This window comes from Anser anser, assembly GCF_964211835.1.
Source record: "Anser anser genome assembly, chromosome: 13".
Taxonomy (NCBI): Eukaryota; Metazoa; Chordata; class Aves; order Anseriformes; family Anatidae; genus Anser; species Anser anser.
Window position 1 is genome coordinate 6,558,602 of NC_139734.1, and position 15,520 is coordinate 6,574,121.

Consider the following 15,520-nt stretch of genomic DNA (forward strand, 5'->3'; position numbering starts at 1 on the left):
AGATAAAAGGTAATTCCATTGAAAAAACTGCAAAAGGCCCTAAAATCTGTTTGATCATATTTCTCTGACTGAGTAAATAGGGTATCAGGAGCTCGAGACACATATTGCCAGATTTTCAATCGGGTGCTAGAAGGGAGCCATCATGTTTGCTGAAGGATGTTCAAACCTCCCTTTGTCATGATAATGAGGCAGTGCCTGGGCAGCACACACTGCCAGCTACTGCAGTGTTTTTCTCTCCTTCTGATTCAGCCTGTTCGGGGAAAGAGAGAGAGAAAGGGCCGCTGAATGTACAGTTGACCCAATCTGAAGCACATCAATAAGCTATAAACACTGCTTTGTACGGAGAGCCGGGAGAGAGCTGCTTTTGTGTTAGGTGACCCGTCTTGCAGATTTTTCTCCTTTTACAGTGAAATCTCTTACTGAAGTTTTGGGAATACAGGAGAGGGAAATGACTTGGAGGGAAACGAGGGGCTCCCTGGCTGCGTGGGACAGGGAGCGGTCGGACGGGGCGGCTGTGCCTGCCACCCTTGGGCAGGCAGGGACGTGTCTCGCGTTGTCACCGCTCTCGACGGCAGGAGCACGTGCCCAGGACAGCCTGGCAGCACGGCTCGCTGACGGAAAGGTATTGCCTTCATGAGAGCTGCTGCTGGAGCCGAGTGGGGAGGGCTGCAGTGGGCTTACTTGGTGGTGATCTTCCTATCGAGGTCATTTTTTTATTTATTTTTGTTTTTATTCCCCCCTCTTGCCACTCTGAAAGACTCTTCTTTTAAGAAAATTCCCCGTTTTAGCCCTTTTTAGCAGCCTGCAAGCTGTTCTGCAGCTACCAAGTGGCTCTGACTTCATTGACAGCAGTCATTAAAGGATGCTGTAGGCTCGTGTCTGGCTCAATCTAATTTTTAAATTATCTTCTTTCGATATAATGCTGTCTTAAGTCAGTTGGCGTACTGGGTAAGTAGAAGAGCAGCAATGTGTTGATATTGAACGTTTCCAGACGTGAAGGCTTGATCTGACCTGGCAGGATCTCACTGCCGAAGACTGGCTTGAAGACTTTCTCCTCGATAGGGTCTGTGGCACGGGGAGCCCTCATTACCTCGCCAGGACATGGCCAGCGTGGCTTTTTCCCTCCTGGCTGCCTCTGCGATGTGCTCTGCCAGCAGGGACGAGCCGGGAGCGCCACCAGGGCAGGGCTGGGTCCTTTCGCTTCCATCATTTTCGGGAGCTTTTTCCCTTTCTTTTTCAGCCCGCAGGTCCTGATCCGTCGCGGTAGGGTGCTTACGTGAAAGTCCACAAATGGATATTTTTTTTAATCAGTATTTAAAACAAGAGGAGCTGGTGTCAGAAGCCAGGAAGAGCAGTTCCCAACCCAGCCGTGACCGGTGCCGTTTGTTGGGATTTGTCGGGTCCACCCTGGGGCTCTTGCAGTGCCATGCTTACTGCATCCCTTAAGCACTGGCTGTGCATCCTAATAGGACAAGGAGATTTCCATCTCAAGTTTTCTTTTTTAGTAATTTCATCCTGTTTCTCCTCCTAATAGCTCCCCCATGCTGTTTTTTTTTCTGCTTGATGTTTACACCTTTCAGCCACACGCAGATACAGATCTTGTCCCACTCTGCTAGGCTTTTGCTCAGGGCTGGACGTGTTCAAATCTTTTGATCTTCCCTCAGAAATTTTTCCTTTCAAACCCTTAAACATTTTTGTTGTTTTCTTTGTACTCCGTTCAATTTGTCAATGTCTTTCTGGTAATGAGGTGTCCAGAAGTGAATACATTATTCCATTTATGGATTAATTACATCTGTAGAGAGGGGAGACTGCACCATCCTGCTATGTGATACATTTTTCTGTGTTCTCCGTCTCTGAAACCTGTCTTTTAGCTGCCACGTCTTCCTGCGACTCCATCTCGAGCTTCCTGCCCTCTGCCTCTGCACGTCCCTGCCTGGCTGGCTGCGTTCCCAACATCTCCTTCTCAGCATGGCTGGACTTTGGGTGATAGCCTCTTCAATATTATGTTTCCTTTTCCAAACAGAAAAAGGCTTTCTATGCTTTTTCCCACCTCCTTTCAAATCTGACAGGTTTGGAAGCTCCTCCTGACGAGGACAGGTTCATCTCCTTCGTCTCCTCTTGGGATGATGTTGGTAAGGTGGCCCCGAGAGAAGATGGGTGCCTTTCTTAACTGGAGGTGTCCCAGTCAATCAGAGCAATTCTTGCTCTGTGTATTTTCCTGTTAAGTCCTGTGGTGCGTTTCAGTGCACTCTAGGTGAAATTTAATAAACCATATTCCTTCCTCTTCCGGATTATTAATAAAGCTGTTCAGATAAAATCTACCACAGATCCACGCGGTACCTTGGCAGCTTCCTCCGCTTCTTTTGTTTTGTGAGGCTTCCACCAGCTTTTAGGTGTATAAACGCGCTGAGGTTCGAGTAATTTGTGTCCAAGGGACCAACATCCATGGGCAGGGGCTCGCGGCTCTCGGCAAGCTCTGGCTCTGGCCTTTGGGACAAAAAATATTGTCAGCTGGCTTCGATTCTTACAGGTGCTGAGGCTCAATTCCTCCTAAAACAGGGAGAATTGAGGCTGCTCGGATTTCTGCACGATCCGTCCTTTTAATTTCAGACCCGAGTCTCAAAAACGCTACCATAATCCATGTGGCATTTCCTTTCTTCTTTTCATTAAATAAATTATTTGCTCTAACAAACCAAATGTGCATAACGAGGTGTTCTCAGCAAATCTGCACTTCTTGGAGCTTGCTGAGCTGCCACCCGCGACAGAGAGTTTTTCTTTAATAATTTTTTCTGTTCTTATATTAGCAATAGAAGTTAATTGCATCCACCTATTTAAGCAATTTCCAGAATTAGGTATTAGGCTTATGTTTTGAAGGAATTTGCTAAATTTCTCTTTAAAAAACAATTCTTCACAAATAACAACACTTGATTTCTGCGGTTAATTGCACAGATTGAGTGATTTGGCACATGTCTGCATTTTCCAGATACTCCCTTTTTCTCTCCTTCAGTGGTGGCTATTTTTATAAACTCGCCATCACTCTCCGATAGTGCAGGCATCTTTTCTTAATTTACTTTTGAAGACAAATTTAATAAAGGAATTCCCTTTCTTAGCCATATTTGAATCATTCTTTTCATCTTTTCTCTTATTAATTCCCCTACTTCTTCTTAACCAGGTTTTCGCGTGTATGTTTATAAATAAGTCTTCCTTCATTCCTTAATCCTTTTGTCTAGCATTAACTCGTACTGTATTTTATTGTTAGCATTTAATTGACTCTGTGAGAATTAAATGTCCGTGTGGTACTTGCTGTTTGTTCTCCTCCTTGCTTTTCGCAGCGCTCCAGCTCCTACGAAGACATATCGGATGCTTAGGGTTTGGGGGGGGTTGCCGTGTGCGTGGGGGGTTGTTTTCCTCTGTTTTGTTTGAGCGGTGTTGTGTTAATTGTGGTATTCTTCCGAATTTGCCACCTGGCACGTTGTCAGCGCAGGTGGAATTTGGGCAATTCATTTTGCTAGCTCTGCTGATGGGTCTGGAGGTGCCAGATCTGGAAAGATGGCTGAGGAAGTCCTACGGGGCTTAGCTTTCTTTTATGGCTTTGCCTTGCAAAGGAAGCAAATAACTTGATATGCCTGAACTGATGTGGTTTGTGGCCACTGGTCCCAAATTTCAGTAAGGTAAGGTCCAAAGGAGGTCTCTAGCAGCTGGAGGGCCAAATTGCATCCTAGGCAAACGCAGACCGTCGTGGTGGAACCGTCCTTCCTTGCTTAAAATCCTCTGCAATGGGTTGGTCCAGGATTTTTTTTTACTTTGGATTTGCAGCGAAAGGCTGCAGCTTCTTCAGGTTCATTTTTTCAGTGCCGATAACGCAGTAATTGAGTCAACCTGAGCTTCCCTGTTGAATTTCATCTTATTGGCGTTATAATTAATTTTGACACGTAACACCACCCCTCCAACTTTCACTCCCAAATCTATTAATGCGTAACGATGAAAAGTGTGTTCTGTGCATAATATTGTTTTAGAGTTACAGATCTTAAGTCCTCGTTGTCTGAGAAGAGCAGAGTATAAATGCATTAAGTCCTCGTAGCTGCAGCTTGCTGAAGGCTGGAAAGGGTCTGAAGTTTCTTAGTTTGTGGTGACAACTTATCTTAGACGTGAAGTTAGCCGTGCGTTTTATTAAAACTTGAGCTCCACTCTTTTAGTTCAGTGTCTTTTCACTGTACTTGCTAACGTGCTAATTATAAGACACTGGACTGCATTACATCATGTTCAGCCTCGCTGCTTCGCAGTATTTATAGGACTGCAGCTTCCTTGGCTCGGTTTTTGTGAACTTAGAGAAGATGAAGGCAGTCAGTGGCAAAGAAACAAACAAACAAAAAGCCCACAACCCCGGGTGCGTTTGTTACAAAGGCCATTAGCAATTACATCACTGGCGTGCAGTTAGATTTCATTTTCCTTCTGTACTCGGTAAAACCCCAGAAAGAATGCCCATGAGGAATTAAGCCGTAAAGACTCTGGTGGAGGAAGTACGTTAAAAGCAATTAGCAGAAATTTAACAAAGTAGATGAAAATCAAATCGGGGCTCTCCCAGAATTTCCGACGCGGTGCTGGGTAATCCCCAGTGTTGGGTTTGCAGGAGGAAACCCGTGCTGGGGCTGGGGAGCCTGCTCCTGGCTCGGGCAAGCCCCAAGGAGTCCTCAGAAATTCCAGGAAATGCACATTTTCCCAGCCAAGAGCCTTTTGTTTTTTCTTTTCCTTTTTTTTTTTTTTGTCGTTTTTGGGTTTTACGTTACACATGACAGCGTGTTTGATGGAGATGCCAATTCCTGACTGCCTTTGTGGTGGCTTTTTTTTTTTTTTTTTTTCCCTGTTTCCCTCCCCCCTCTCCTTTTTTCTTATTAAAAGCAAAGGAAAATGGGCAGATTGTCCTGCCTGGGGAGCACAGCTGAACAGCTGGTGTGGCTTCAGATCAGGAGGGGAGAAAGCAGGAGTAAAATGAGTGCTTGGAGAGAGCGAGCAAACATCTCGGGGAGAACCGGGCTCGCTTCGCTCTGCAAACAAAATGGAAGCGTCAGCGGAAGCGGGGCTGCCGGGGACGGGGTGCTGGGCTGCGTGCTTCTCAAAATCACAATTTGCAGCCTGCCCTCTGCCTGGCGTGCGAGCCAAGGGCAACTCCGGCACCAGCGGGCTGTGAGAGGTGGCGAGGCGGAGGAAGGAGGCTCTCGTTATTTCTGTAACAGCCAAGGAGTATAACCCAACTGTTGTCACCAGCAGAAACTGAACTGGAACACCCTTTGCAAGGAGACTGAGGATGAAAAGGGCGAGATGCAGTAAAACGCCAGCGGTGCATGCTGGAGCCTCGCCGGCCGGGCAGGTGCCATGCCCCTGGGCTGCAGGAGGTGCCCAGGGGGTACAGGGGGATTTGGGCAGCTGGTGCTCAGCCTGGGAGAGCTGAGCGGGGTCCCTGCGAGGAACACGTCTGCTGTGAAAGCCCAGGAGCTGGGGTAACGTCCTGGAGGAGGCCAAGGGATGGATGGCCTTTTTGGGGGGGGCTGGAGCAGCCAAGGCTTGTGGTCGTCCTTCTTCACCGTGACAGCACAAAGGCCTGGTCAGGGTAGATTTTGGGCACCGCTGCCCCAAATGTGCCGCCTGCTCTGCTGCAACAGGAGTCCATAAATTAACATAGGAACAACTGTTATATCCACATTCCTGCTCCAAATTCTCAAAAGTCCCTGCTTTTCTCTATAAATCCATACCTGGATTGTCAGTGGGGGCTGCAGCAGGGAACATCGTGTCACCGATTACTTCCAGAGCTCGATTCCTTGCCCTGCTGGATCCTGGGTCTGCAGTGATCTCCAGCCCCATGCTTCGCGTGGAGCTGGAGGAAAGGTGGCCGGATCGCTGCGGAGACATGGAGAGAACGTCAAAGGTAAAGCTAAACAACAGGGCAGACACAAAAAGGCTGTGAGTGAGGTGGAAATTGCAGGCAAATAGACAATAGAAGAAAGTTTAAGTAGCAATTTGTTCTCCTCTGCACAAGGAAACGCACTTCATTTTTGAAAGACCATCCTTCAGGAAGCTGTACTCCTAAATGCAGAACTAAATATACCCTGGGAGAACCGAAACTGGTTATTGTGCTACCCCTCAAACGTGCACGCAGGAAAACAAAAGTGAACAGTGATTGACAGAGTTAATCTGTTCTTAATAGGTGTTTTATTTCAATATTCATTTTTCTCATTTGCATAACTGCTTTCCTTCAGATTTCCTCTCAATACCGTGCCTTTCTCCTGGCTCCTCCTGCGTTGGCGGAGGTGGGTCAGGACCTGGGGACATCCCTGGTGTGTCAAAACCTGTGGCTACCCAAAGGGACCCTGCCAGCAAGTGCTGAGCTCGGAAAGCCATTCAATTCTTGGTGCAAGATCGTTTTCTCCTCGAAATAATAGTACAGGATTTTTCTTAACAACTTCAGTCCTGTTTCTTGTGTCTCAGATGAAAACCCACGAGGTGCTGAGCTGCTTCTGCATGCTAAAGGTTCTTGATGAGGGAGATAAAAAAGAGCGTGCGAGACTGATGCACGCTGAGGCAGCATTTCCAAGGCATTTCTCACAGCCCTCCGGGAGAAAGAGGAGGAGAGGCTCCTTTTGCTGGCTCTACAAGAGCAATTGTGTGTGTTCCCTTCCAGTTGTTAAACACTGGAGTTGGGCTGGAAACCCAGAACATCTCAGGTTAACTCCACGTTAACACAAATCCACCAAAATCAGCATCCAAGCGTGCCCAGGGCAGCAGCTTCTGCTACAAAGAATCGCTGGATTAAATGAGGGGACCATCAAAAATGGGGTTCACACCAAAATAGGTCCGGGTGTTGGTGGGTGACGAAGCTCACCTTGTTGTTTCAGCCTGGAGGAGAGCCCAGCTCTCCTGGCCATGGCCTTGGCACTACGCGTTGGCCATCAGTCCTGGGGGCTCCCCACAATGCCCAGGCGCCTTGTTCCCTGCATGAATTTCTTTAATCTCGCTGTTCTCCCTGGGAAATTTCTGACGACTTGCCCTCCAGAGCTCCCCGCTCTAAAAATCCATTTGGATAATGCCTGGGACATGATGGCTTTCTCCCTCCTGCCTGTCTCCGTGCCTCCCAAGCATCCCTAAATGTGTCCCTGGGACAAGTTCTCATCTTCCCAGAGGGATTTTGTAGAGCTGGAGAATGCTGATAAATGTGAAATGTTTCCACGCAGTAGCACAAGGATCTTGGTTTAGGTAAGAAATACGTATCGTAAATAAGGCTAACTTTTGCATTAAAAAGAAATCCAGGAAGAATGCCAGTATCCTCCCTCTGAAAGAAAGCAAAATGAAAAACCACAAACTCCACCTCGTCTGATGTAAATACACGAACTTGAATATCCGCGATTTCTTACATTTCTCTGGAAAGCTTTAGGTGCTCTTTAAAGTTCAGATTGCTTTTTCATATGCGAATTACTGGTCTGATTTCTGTACTGCTTGTAAGAAATGATGCAAAATTTGTTTAAAGGATTTAATGAGTTCTGGGCTGTCTGCATCACATAGCATCTCCGTACTGCGTGGCACACATCAGGCACCACTAAGTATTTCTACATCTTTCTTCAAAAGATGCCATAACCATCAAAGATACTTGCTATAAATGATTCTGAATGTGTGGATTTTTTCTCTACAGTGAGATCTGCATATCCAGTATATTAAAGGAAATGTGTTTTCCTTGAAGGAGGGAGATAGTTTGTACGTTAGAGTTCTTCTTGGGACATCTGCACAGCCCATTTATTTCATTTCATTTTGTCCTATTTTACCCATTTGTTTGTTGTTGTTGTAGAATTAAGCTTCATTAAGGAAAAACAATAAAATACAATGTATAGGGCTCGAATAATGCCAGGCTTAATCCTGAATAAGAAATGTTTTGAGGAGAAAGGATCTCATGTTGGTTGGCCATAAAGAGCCCTTGCATGCCGAGCAAGCCACCTGAAAGATGCTACCAGAGGAGCCCCGGCTAACCTAGACGCTGCCTTTTCTCTTCCTCTAGACTGTCTTCTACACCTCAGATAAAAATCACATCTTGTTATTGGTGTGAGGATAAAGAGCAGATGCATATAGTAAAATACAGCTTATTAAACTACGGCTTAGATTGGTTAATTACTTTCTCTGCATTAATAGAGGATCAGGGCTGCCACTGTCGTTTTTAGAATTCAGCAGGTTCTTTTCTGCCTCTGTAGAAGTGAGTCAGTACAGTTCCTGCTTTGATTTACAAAATTGGATTTTAATCTCTTTGAAACCATTATGCTAAATCAATTTTTAACATAGCAGAGCATGGAGGTACAAAGCCCCTCTTGTTCTCATGTTGCTGACTCTTTGGATGAGTGAGCACCATATAAACAAGACTTAAACGACATCTATGTGGAAGAGCTCGTGCCAGCGTGGAAATACAGTTTTGCTCTATTACGATGATTAGCGACTGTGGTGCGGACAAAGAAGATAAAGGTGTGGCTGCGAGTGCTGCTGCCGCTAAGAAATCCTCCCTCCGGTGCGGCGGTCAGGAAGGACATGGGAGGACTCGCAGGATTTGGGTGTGGGGTTTTGTGTGTGTGTGTGTGGTTTTTTTGCCTTCCCCTTAGCCCGGCTCTGGAGCTGTCAAGGCACGAGATGAATCACCCCTCTGATGTTTTGGATTTCTGGCAACGGTAGCGATCGGGCAATCATCCAAATCCAGCAAGAGCGCTGATAGTAATGAATGGGAAGTTCATATGATTTCATATGGAAAGCAGGAGGAAGAGTTTGGAGAAGATGCTCTATGCATACACAGGCGTGCACTTCCCCTTTATTCTGCTCTTTCTTTCTGAACTTTATGGCATCCCTCTGTCTGGCTGATAAATCAGATTTACTGTGGGGTGGGGAGGGGACGAAACCCTTCTGAAATGCTAGCAGCAGGTCCGAGCTGCAGTGCTTTGGACTGGACTGAAAATCTCTGGACTTCAAGTGGTTGTAGACCTATCCTTCTTGCCTACTGCCCAGTTTGAGATGCAACTTGCATATCCTGTTTGTGTCCTATAGGGATATAGCGATGGTTCCCCCACTTCCCCTGCCCCAAACTCTCCAGGGAAGACTATCTGGAAAAAAATCTTTCTATCGGCTTTTTTTATCCTACTTTAATTAAAAACTTAGAGCGTGAGATCTTTCAGAAAACTTTGCCGATACTTTGCAACAACCGAGTCTTGAAGACTGTTGAGCCTGCCCCCATCCTTATTCGTCCTTTCTTATGGGTATTACCTGGAATATTCTGGACTGTTCAAGTGAAAAGGGCGTATGGAATATTGTACTTGGCCACGTTCACTTTAGTAAAACCCAATAATAAGTGTAAAAGTTAGCTGCAAAACAAATAGAATTATGTGGGAATATGAAGGGAGGATAAATTCCTTACCCCTTAAAATCTCCTTTAGGAAAAAAGAAATGTTGCGAGATTTGGGCAATTTGCTACATAATAAGTCTCGTTGCCTAAAAGCTGAGGATATTAGCGAAACAATGATGCAGAAATGAGGCAGTTGTTTTATCTGCGTGTGAGGGGTTAAGTCTGTGGAAGGCGTACGTTGGCTTTCAGCTTTTGCGCTGTCGGTGCAACATGCCTCAGAGTTACGGCACGGAAGGATCGATTCCTCTGCTCCTTCTTTCCTGAGCCTCCTTTGTCATGGGCTTAGATCAGCTGGGGAAGGCTCTCCTGCCTTCTGGTCATGCTGGACGAGGGGCTGCCAAAAAAATGGGAATATTTATTAGAGTTAAAATAAAGGGTCTCTTCCATTCGGGAATTAGTGGAGAAGGGGGTTGCCTTAGAAGCAAAATTTGGGTCCTGCTCCTTGTCACAGTGGTCTCGTGGCCCATGGTGATGCTGATGGACGAGGGTAGCGCTGCAGTCCTGTGTTGCAGTGGTTGTAGCTGGTGGTTTAATCTGTATTTCTGCTTGTGGGGTGGTTCCTCCCCGCTCTCTGCGTAACACGCTCGCTGCCTTTTCAATAGCACCATGATTGAGGTCCTAGGGGCTTCTTCTTTGTTAGAAAACTCAGTTCTGGTCCCTGTTTTGGGCCAAAATGGCAACTTCCATCCGCTTTTAAACAGTATCAATTTAACTTGAGAGCGAGCACATGAATTTGCTAATAATCTCTGATTATTCCACGCTAATCTTGCAGTTGTAGAGCCTGGATCCCACTGACATTCAGCAGATGAGTTATTAATTATTTTCCTTTCTATCGCCTGCCCTTCATGCCAGATTTCTCAACACCTTTCGGTCTGCATTGTTAGCTGTGCTGTTTGACACTGATTAGTTCTTTATGCTCTCCTTTCCTCGAGTAGGTAACATTGCTGAGCATCCCCCCAGCACCAGTCCCAGTTACTCAGGTAGCAGCTCCATCAGGTAAGGAGCCTCTGCCATCACCTTGGCATTGTTTTTTTGAGGGCTCAGGGCTGTGCAACGCCCCGTGAGCAGGCTCGAGGCTGTAAAAAGCTCGCGGTGGCAGGCAGACAGGCGAGCATCGCTGTAACCTCGCCGCGGTGCTGGTGCTGGAATAGGAAAACTCTTTCAAAACGCTGCACTGAACGGCTGCATTGCCAGCCAGGATCCCAAAATAACCACCTTTCAGTTGGTAAAATAAATCATAAAAGTCTGTCAGATCCAAAATGTAATGGTTGGGCAAATTAATCCATTGTTGTATTGTTATAGTGCTCTAATCATATTTTTATATATCCCAGGAGCTGGAACTAAGAAGCATTTTGCTGTCATTGCAAACACAATAATAAGAATAGTCTTAACAAAGTGACGTGCACTAAGTTGACTTTCTGCAATACATTTCAGCGGAAATTACAGATGCTTTTTACATTTCATTATCATTAAGGTACAAATAACTTTCTTGTATTGAAAACCAGGCCTACTTTATCTGGTTTAATAATTATATTGAGGCTCATTATGGACACCTTGTTTGTAATTCGTGCTTTTCTTATTGAATTCTAAGTGTGTTATTACAAAAGTATGTACTTTAACAGATGGAGTATATGATGGCAGTGTTTAGTTCCAGTTGATCTTTTCCAAAGAATGCGCTGAACGATCTCAGGCTAAATACAACCCAGTCAACATCCAGCTCGATTTGTTCCTACCAGCATTATTCCAGCTGCTCGGAGGCGAGCAGAGAGCCGGAGATGCCGTTGGATGGAGGACGGCAGCGGGAAGGGAGCGTCCGGTGGGCTCGTGCAGACCTTGGGAAGAAGTACGGGGCCAGCGTCACAGGCAGGGGGGACTTTCCCAAGGAAATATCTTAGTTGGTGTCAAGGTTGTCTCATTTGCCAGTGGGATATTGCTTTAATGGTGTTCTTTTTTCCTCTCCAGTTTACATAATGAGATCAAGCTAATTAAACCATGTCTAGCTCTGGGAAAAGATCAAAATGTGAGCTCTTTTTATTTCTTTTTATTAAAACCTTCGCCCTGTAATAGAAGATTATAGGAAGTACTTTGCTACCAGTGCCTCTTGCTCTTCCCTGGCAAAAAATAGAGTTCTTTTTTACTGGTACATGCTTGGTTTTAATTGTTTTTTCTTCTAGTTTTCCATGTTTCAGGAGCTTACAGGAGTTCCTGATGTGGTTCGGTAGATGAGGTAGAGGAATAAGGACAAGCAGATGCAGCAAGGTGTTGTAGCCAAAAGCCAGCTCTTCAGTGAAGCCCACAGGGACGTGCTCTGTGTCTGCTCCCATGAAGGTTTGGAGCTGCTTCTTGGGCTGTTTTACCTGGCATGCTCCTCGTTAGTCATAGCTGACTGCCCAGCGCCAAGTGTAGCCTGAGGTGTGCCCCCATTCCTTGGACCCCCCGGGAATGTTTTTTACAACCTCCCCAAATTTTCAGTGTTTTTTCCCCATTAAATTCTGTCTTCATCATTATTATTTTAATTTTGGGGGTGAAAATACAGCAATTTTTTTTTCTTAGATGGATGAAATGAAATGGCCAAACGCCCATGAGCGCTCATGACCCGTCGAGTAGCACCGGTCGGAGATACCGTCACCTGGTGCCAGGCATGGTGACACCGGGCCATAGATGACCACCACATGCCTTCGGTTGTTTCTCTTGTGTAGAAATGCCCCGATTCAGCAGTCACAGCCCTGGCAGCTCCTCGCTGTGTCAAGGTCACGGATCTGAGCCCCACGTCCAACATGACGTGCTGTCACCGCTGGCATCGCCTGTGTTCAGCCCTACCCAGCACTCGCCCCTAGCCTAGCTGAGGAGAGGCTTCACAGGCTGATATTAAGGCGAGGAGTTATTGCCAATATTAATATATTACTGTATTAGATCATGCTAATTATGTTTTAAGCTACAATGATTTCAGAAGGATGGAGAGGAAATGAGGGCTCTCCCATGCCTTCTCCCTCTTTAGAAGGAAGCAAGGTTCAAGTATTATTTTCTCTTCCAGAGGGGAGGAACAGCTGTGCCGGGGCTCTGAAGTAAGTTTATAATGATTGAGTTGAATTGCAGAGTGCATTTTAGGTTGCATTCAAATCAGGGCAATTTCCCTTCCCTCTGTGACAGAGCAAGGAGCTCTCCACTTTGATCGTTGATGTAGACTTGGAGAGAGAGTGGGGGGGGAAAGAGAAAGAAAGCTTTTGTTTCGGGCGTGTCGTGGTTTTCCTGCCTCCTGTTCCCACGGTGAAACAGGGGAAATGCTGTCGTGCATGGACAGATGGCCACGAGTGCTCCTGCCCTACAGGTCCTGCTCCTGCTCCATGGGGTGCCCCTCCTGCTCCCCACCCTGTGCTGCACGTTGATCTGTTCCTCCCGGGCAGCGTGGGAGCCCCCCAGGACAATTTCTTCCGTGCCTTGTTGGCTGCTGGCGTGGTTTTGCTGCAGCATTTCAGGCAGTCACTGCCTTTGGGAGCTGCCTCACTGCCGTAGTCCCGAATGGGGAGCGGGATCGCAGCCCGTCACGCAGACCCCGTTAGCTGGTTGTCATCGCCATGCCCAATTCCTGAGTCCTTGCACGGGGCACGTGCACAGGAAGCCTTTTATGCTCGGATAAATAAGTCAGTCCTTGTCACAGTGACATGTACACGTCTGCTTTCTTTGCCCGTGCAACTTCACCAGCAAGCCAAATGCACTTAATAATGTTTTTCGCTGTATTTCAGTGGTATGAATGTACGTGAAAATTACAGCAAAGGCATCATTTTTTTAACAGCTGTGTTTAGTTGAATAACAGATTTAGAAAGTGCAGACTTTAATTAATCTGTGTTTTCTGCTGGGATTTCAGCACCATCTGATTTACTTTTCATGGCTGAAAAGTGTAATTGTAGTTTTTCCCTTTAGCTGCGGGTGTATCCTCCCAAGAAATTGATTCGGTTCTTCTTTTTCTTAAAGAAAACTCAATATCAGACTAATGGTGCCTGGCACGCCGTGCAGGTGATGCGCTCGCTCCGGGTGGTGGTGGCGAGCCGGGCAGGGCTGGCTCGGGAGGGCTCTTCTCCTCCTGCCTCCGGGTGGAGGAGAGGAGCACCTGGCCCAAATCCCATCCTGTGCTCGGATTTGTTGAACAAAGGGCGAGGATGGGGGTTACTGGGAAAAAAAAAATACAACGCAGAGCAGGAAGGGTTTTCCCCATGTGTATTGTGATTTATTTTTTTTAGTTGGATTTATGGTAGGGAGGCTCTGCCTCTCTCTGCTCACTGTTCGTTGTGAGGCGTGTTGGTGCCCTAACTCCTGAGATGTTGTTCAAAAACCTCTCTGCAGAAGGCGGTGCTGGGTGGTGGCTTCGTGGACTGTGGTGGTGAGGGCTGAGCAATAGGTTGAGGAGCTGCGGTGATAAATTGCATTTATTATGCACTGTTGATCGCGCGTTATTCCATCTCTGTTGGGATGAACAGGAGTGTTACAAACATGCAGAGTGCCTTGATGGCTTTCATTGGGGATTTTTTTTTCTTTAAAAATCAGTTGATTGTGCAAATGTGCCCTTTCCCAGCCCTCCTTCTGCTCTGGGACAAGGGTGAGGACTCCTGCCCAGAGCCAGGAGCACTTGTTCAGAGCTGGGTCAGAGGACAGGAAGTTTGTACAGAATAAGGGCGCTATTTCTGTTTTTAGAGGGGGTCAAATTATTGTAGTTAGGTGTACTTTCCCCCATTTTTATTTTATTAGGTTGGTATGGAGTTTGGATGTCTTAAGGGCTTTGAGCGCAAAGCCCACGATGTCTGAAGGGAAGCGATGCGTTTAGACTCAGAGTGTAATCTCAGGATGGCTGCTAATCTGAATAAGATTAAAAAAAAATACAAAATCTTGATGGGTTTTAAAACTTATTTTAATTAAGGTTTTCCCTTTCATCTCGCCAAAGCCCGGAATTAGCCCCCTCATGGTCCCCCAGATACGGATCGGCTGCCGTTGTGCACAGGAAGGGCCAAACCCCGGCGCAGGAGCGCAAATCCTGGAGACGCCGCGGGGATGCAAGGTGGAAAGGAAGGAGCCCGAAGCAAGCCCTGCCAGCATGGTGAGCTGCAGCACGCCGAGGTTCCCCAGCAGCACCTTGTGCTCCCCAGCTCCGTTTTTTTGGTGTATTTTATGGGGTGGATGCAGCCCCGCTGGCCGCAGCAACACTACCCTGCTGCCTTCCCAAGCGTGGGTGCGCTCGGCGGGACGACCCCGTTCCCTGCAAGCCTCGGCCCCGGCACGGAGCCAAGGAGAAGCGAGGCCGGCGAACAATCAGGAATCAAAGGAGCCACCTGCACGCCACGGGGAGCCGCTCCCCGGGAGGCTGCAGCCTTTGCCAGCGCTCGCTGCCGAGCCTCCTGCTGCAGCTCCTGGAGGGGGGAGCAGGGCTGCTCCCCAAAATCCCGTAAAGAGGTGTCCTTACCATCCATCCAGCCATGAACAAGACCTGGGTGGACAGCGAGGGCACCTCTTCATCCACGAGAAAACCTTTTTTTTCCCCCTCTTCCTCCTGCTGAGCAGGGGAAACGCTGGGAGCGACGATGGAGCCAGGCTGGAGGCAGCTTTGGGGATGCCCCTATTTAGGGGACGGCCTCATCGCGCCCTGCTGGCAGGGAGCTCTGCCTTGTAGCCTGCCCCAGAGGAAAATTAGGTCTTTTCCCCAGCATTTTTATCCTCTGCTGCTTTGCAAGAACGGACCCCGCGAGGGGGAGGGGGGTGAGGGGTGGTGTGATGTGCCTCCCCAGGTGTGTTTTCACCTGGCCGGGAGGCTGGCGGCTTCTGCTCGTCGCTTCAGAGGGCAGATAGTATTTATTTTGGAGAGGGAGCCAATGTGTGATGTGCGTGCGTGCGTGCGCGCCGCTGCCTGTTTTTCGTGCCGAGGAAGACATGTTCGGTCCCAGCCCCCTTCCAGCCACGTGTGCCTCGGTCTCAGCAGGAGCTCTGCGAAAAGGAAAAGCAGCGCTCGCAAAGCCGGGTTAAAAAAAAAAAAAAACAGGCTTTTTTCTAGCACGCAAGCATTACCTGTGGCTATTTATACCCTCCTCCAAGGCTATTTATGCCCTCTCCCCA

General features: G+C 47.4%; 1 protein-coding gene across 20 annotated transcripts in view; it reads left to right on the forward strand.

Moving 5' to 3' along the window:
- Positions 1–15,520, forward strand: part of NEXMIF (neurite extension and migration factor) — a 139,388-nt gene that overhangs the window by 73,123 nt on the left and 50,745 nt on the right. For 2 of the 20 annotated variants that reach the window (XM_083797685.1, XM_083797694.1), the window contains exons 1-4: positions 3,377–10,417; positions 10,753–10,895; positions 11,384–11,441; positions 11,596–14,510. The exons of 11 other annotated variants lie outside the window; for them this stretch is intronic. The gene's annotated coding sequence lies outside the window, so the exon portion shown is untranslated. Of the gene's footprint in view, positions 1–3,376; positions 10,418–10,446; positions 10,896–11,383; positions 11,442–11,595; positions 14,511–15,520 lie in introns of those variants that run through there. 7 more of the 20 variants (XM_083797696.1, XM_083797699.1, XM_083797680.1 and 4 more) reach the window with 7 other exon arrangements.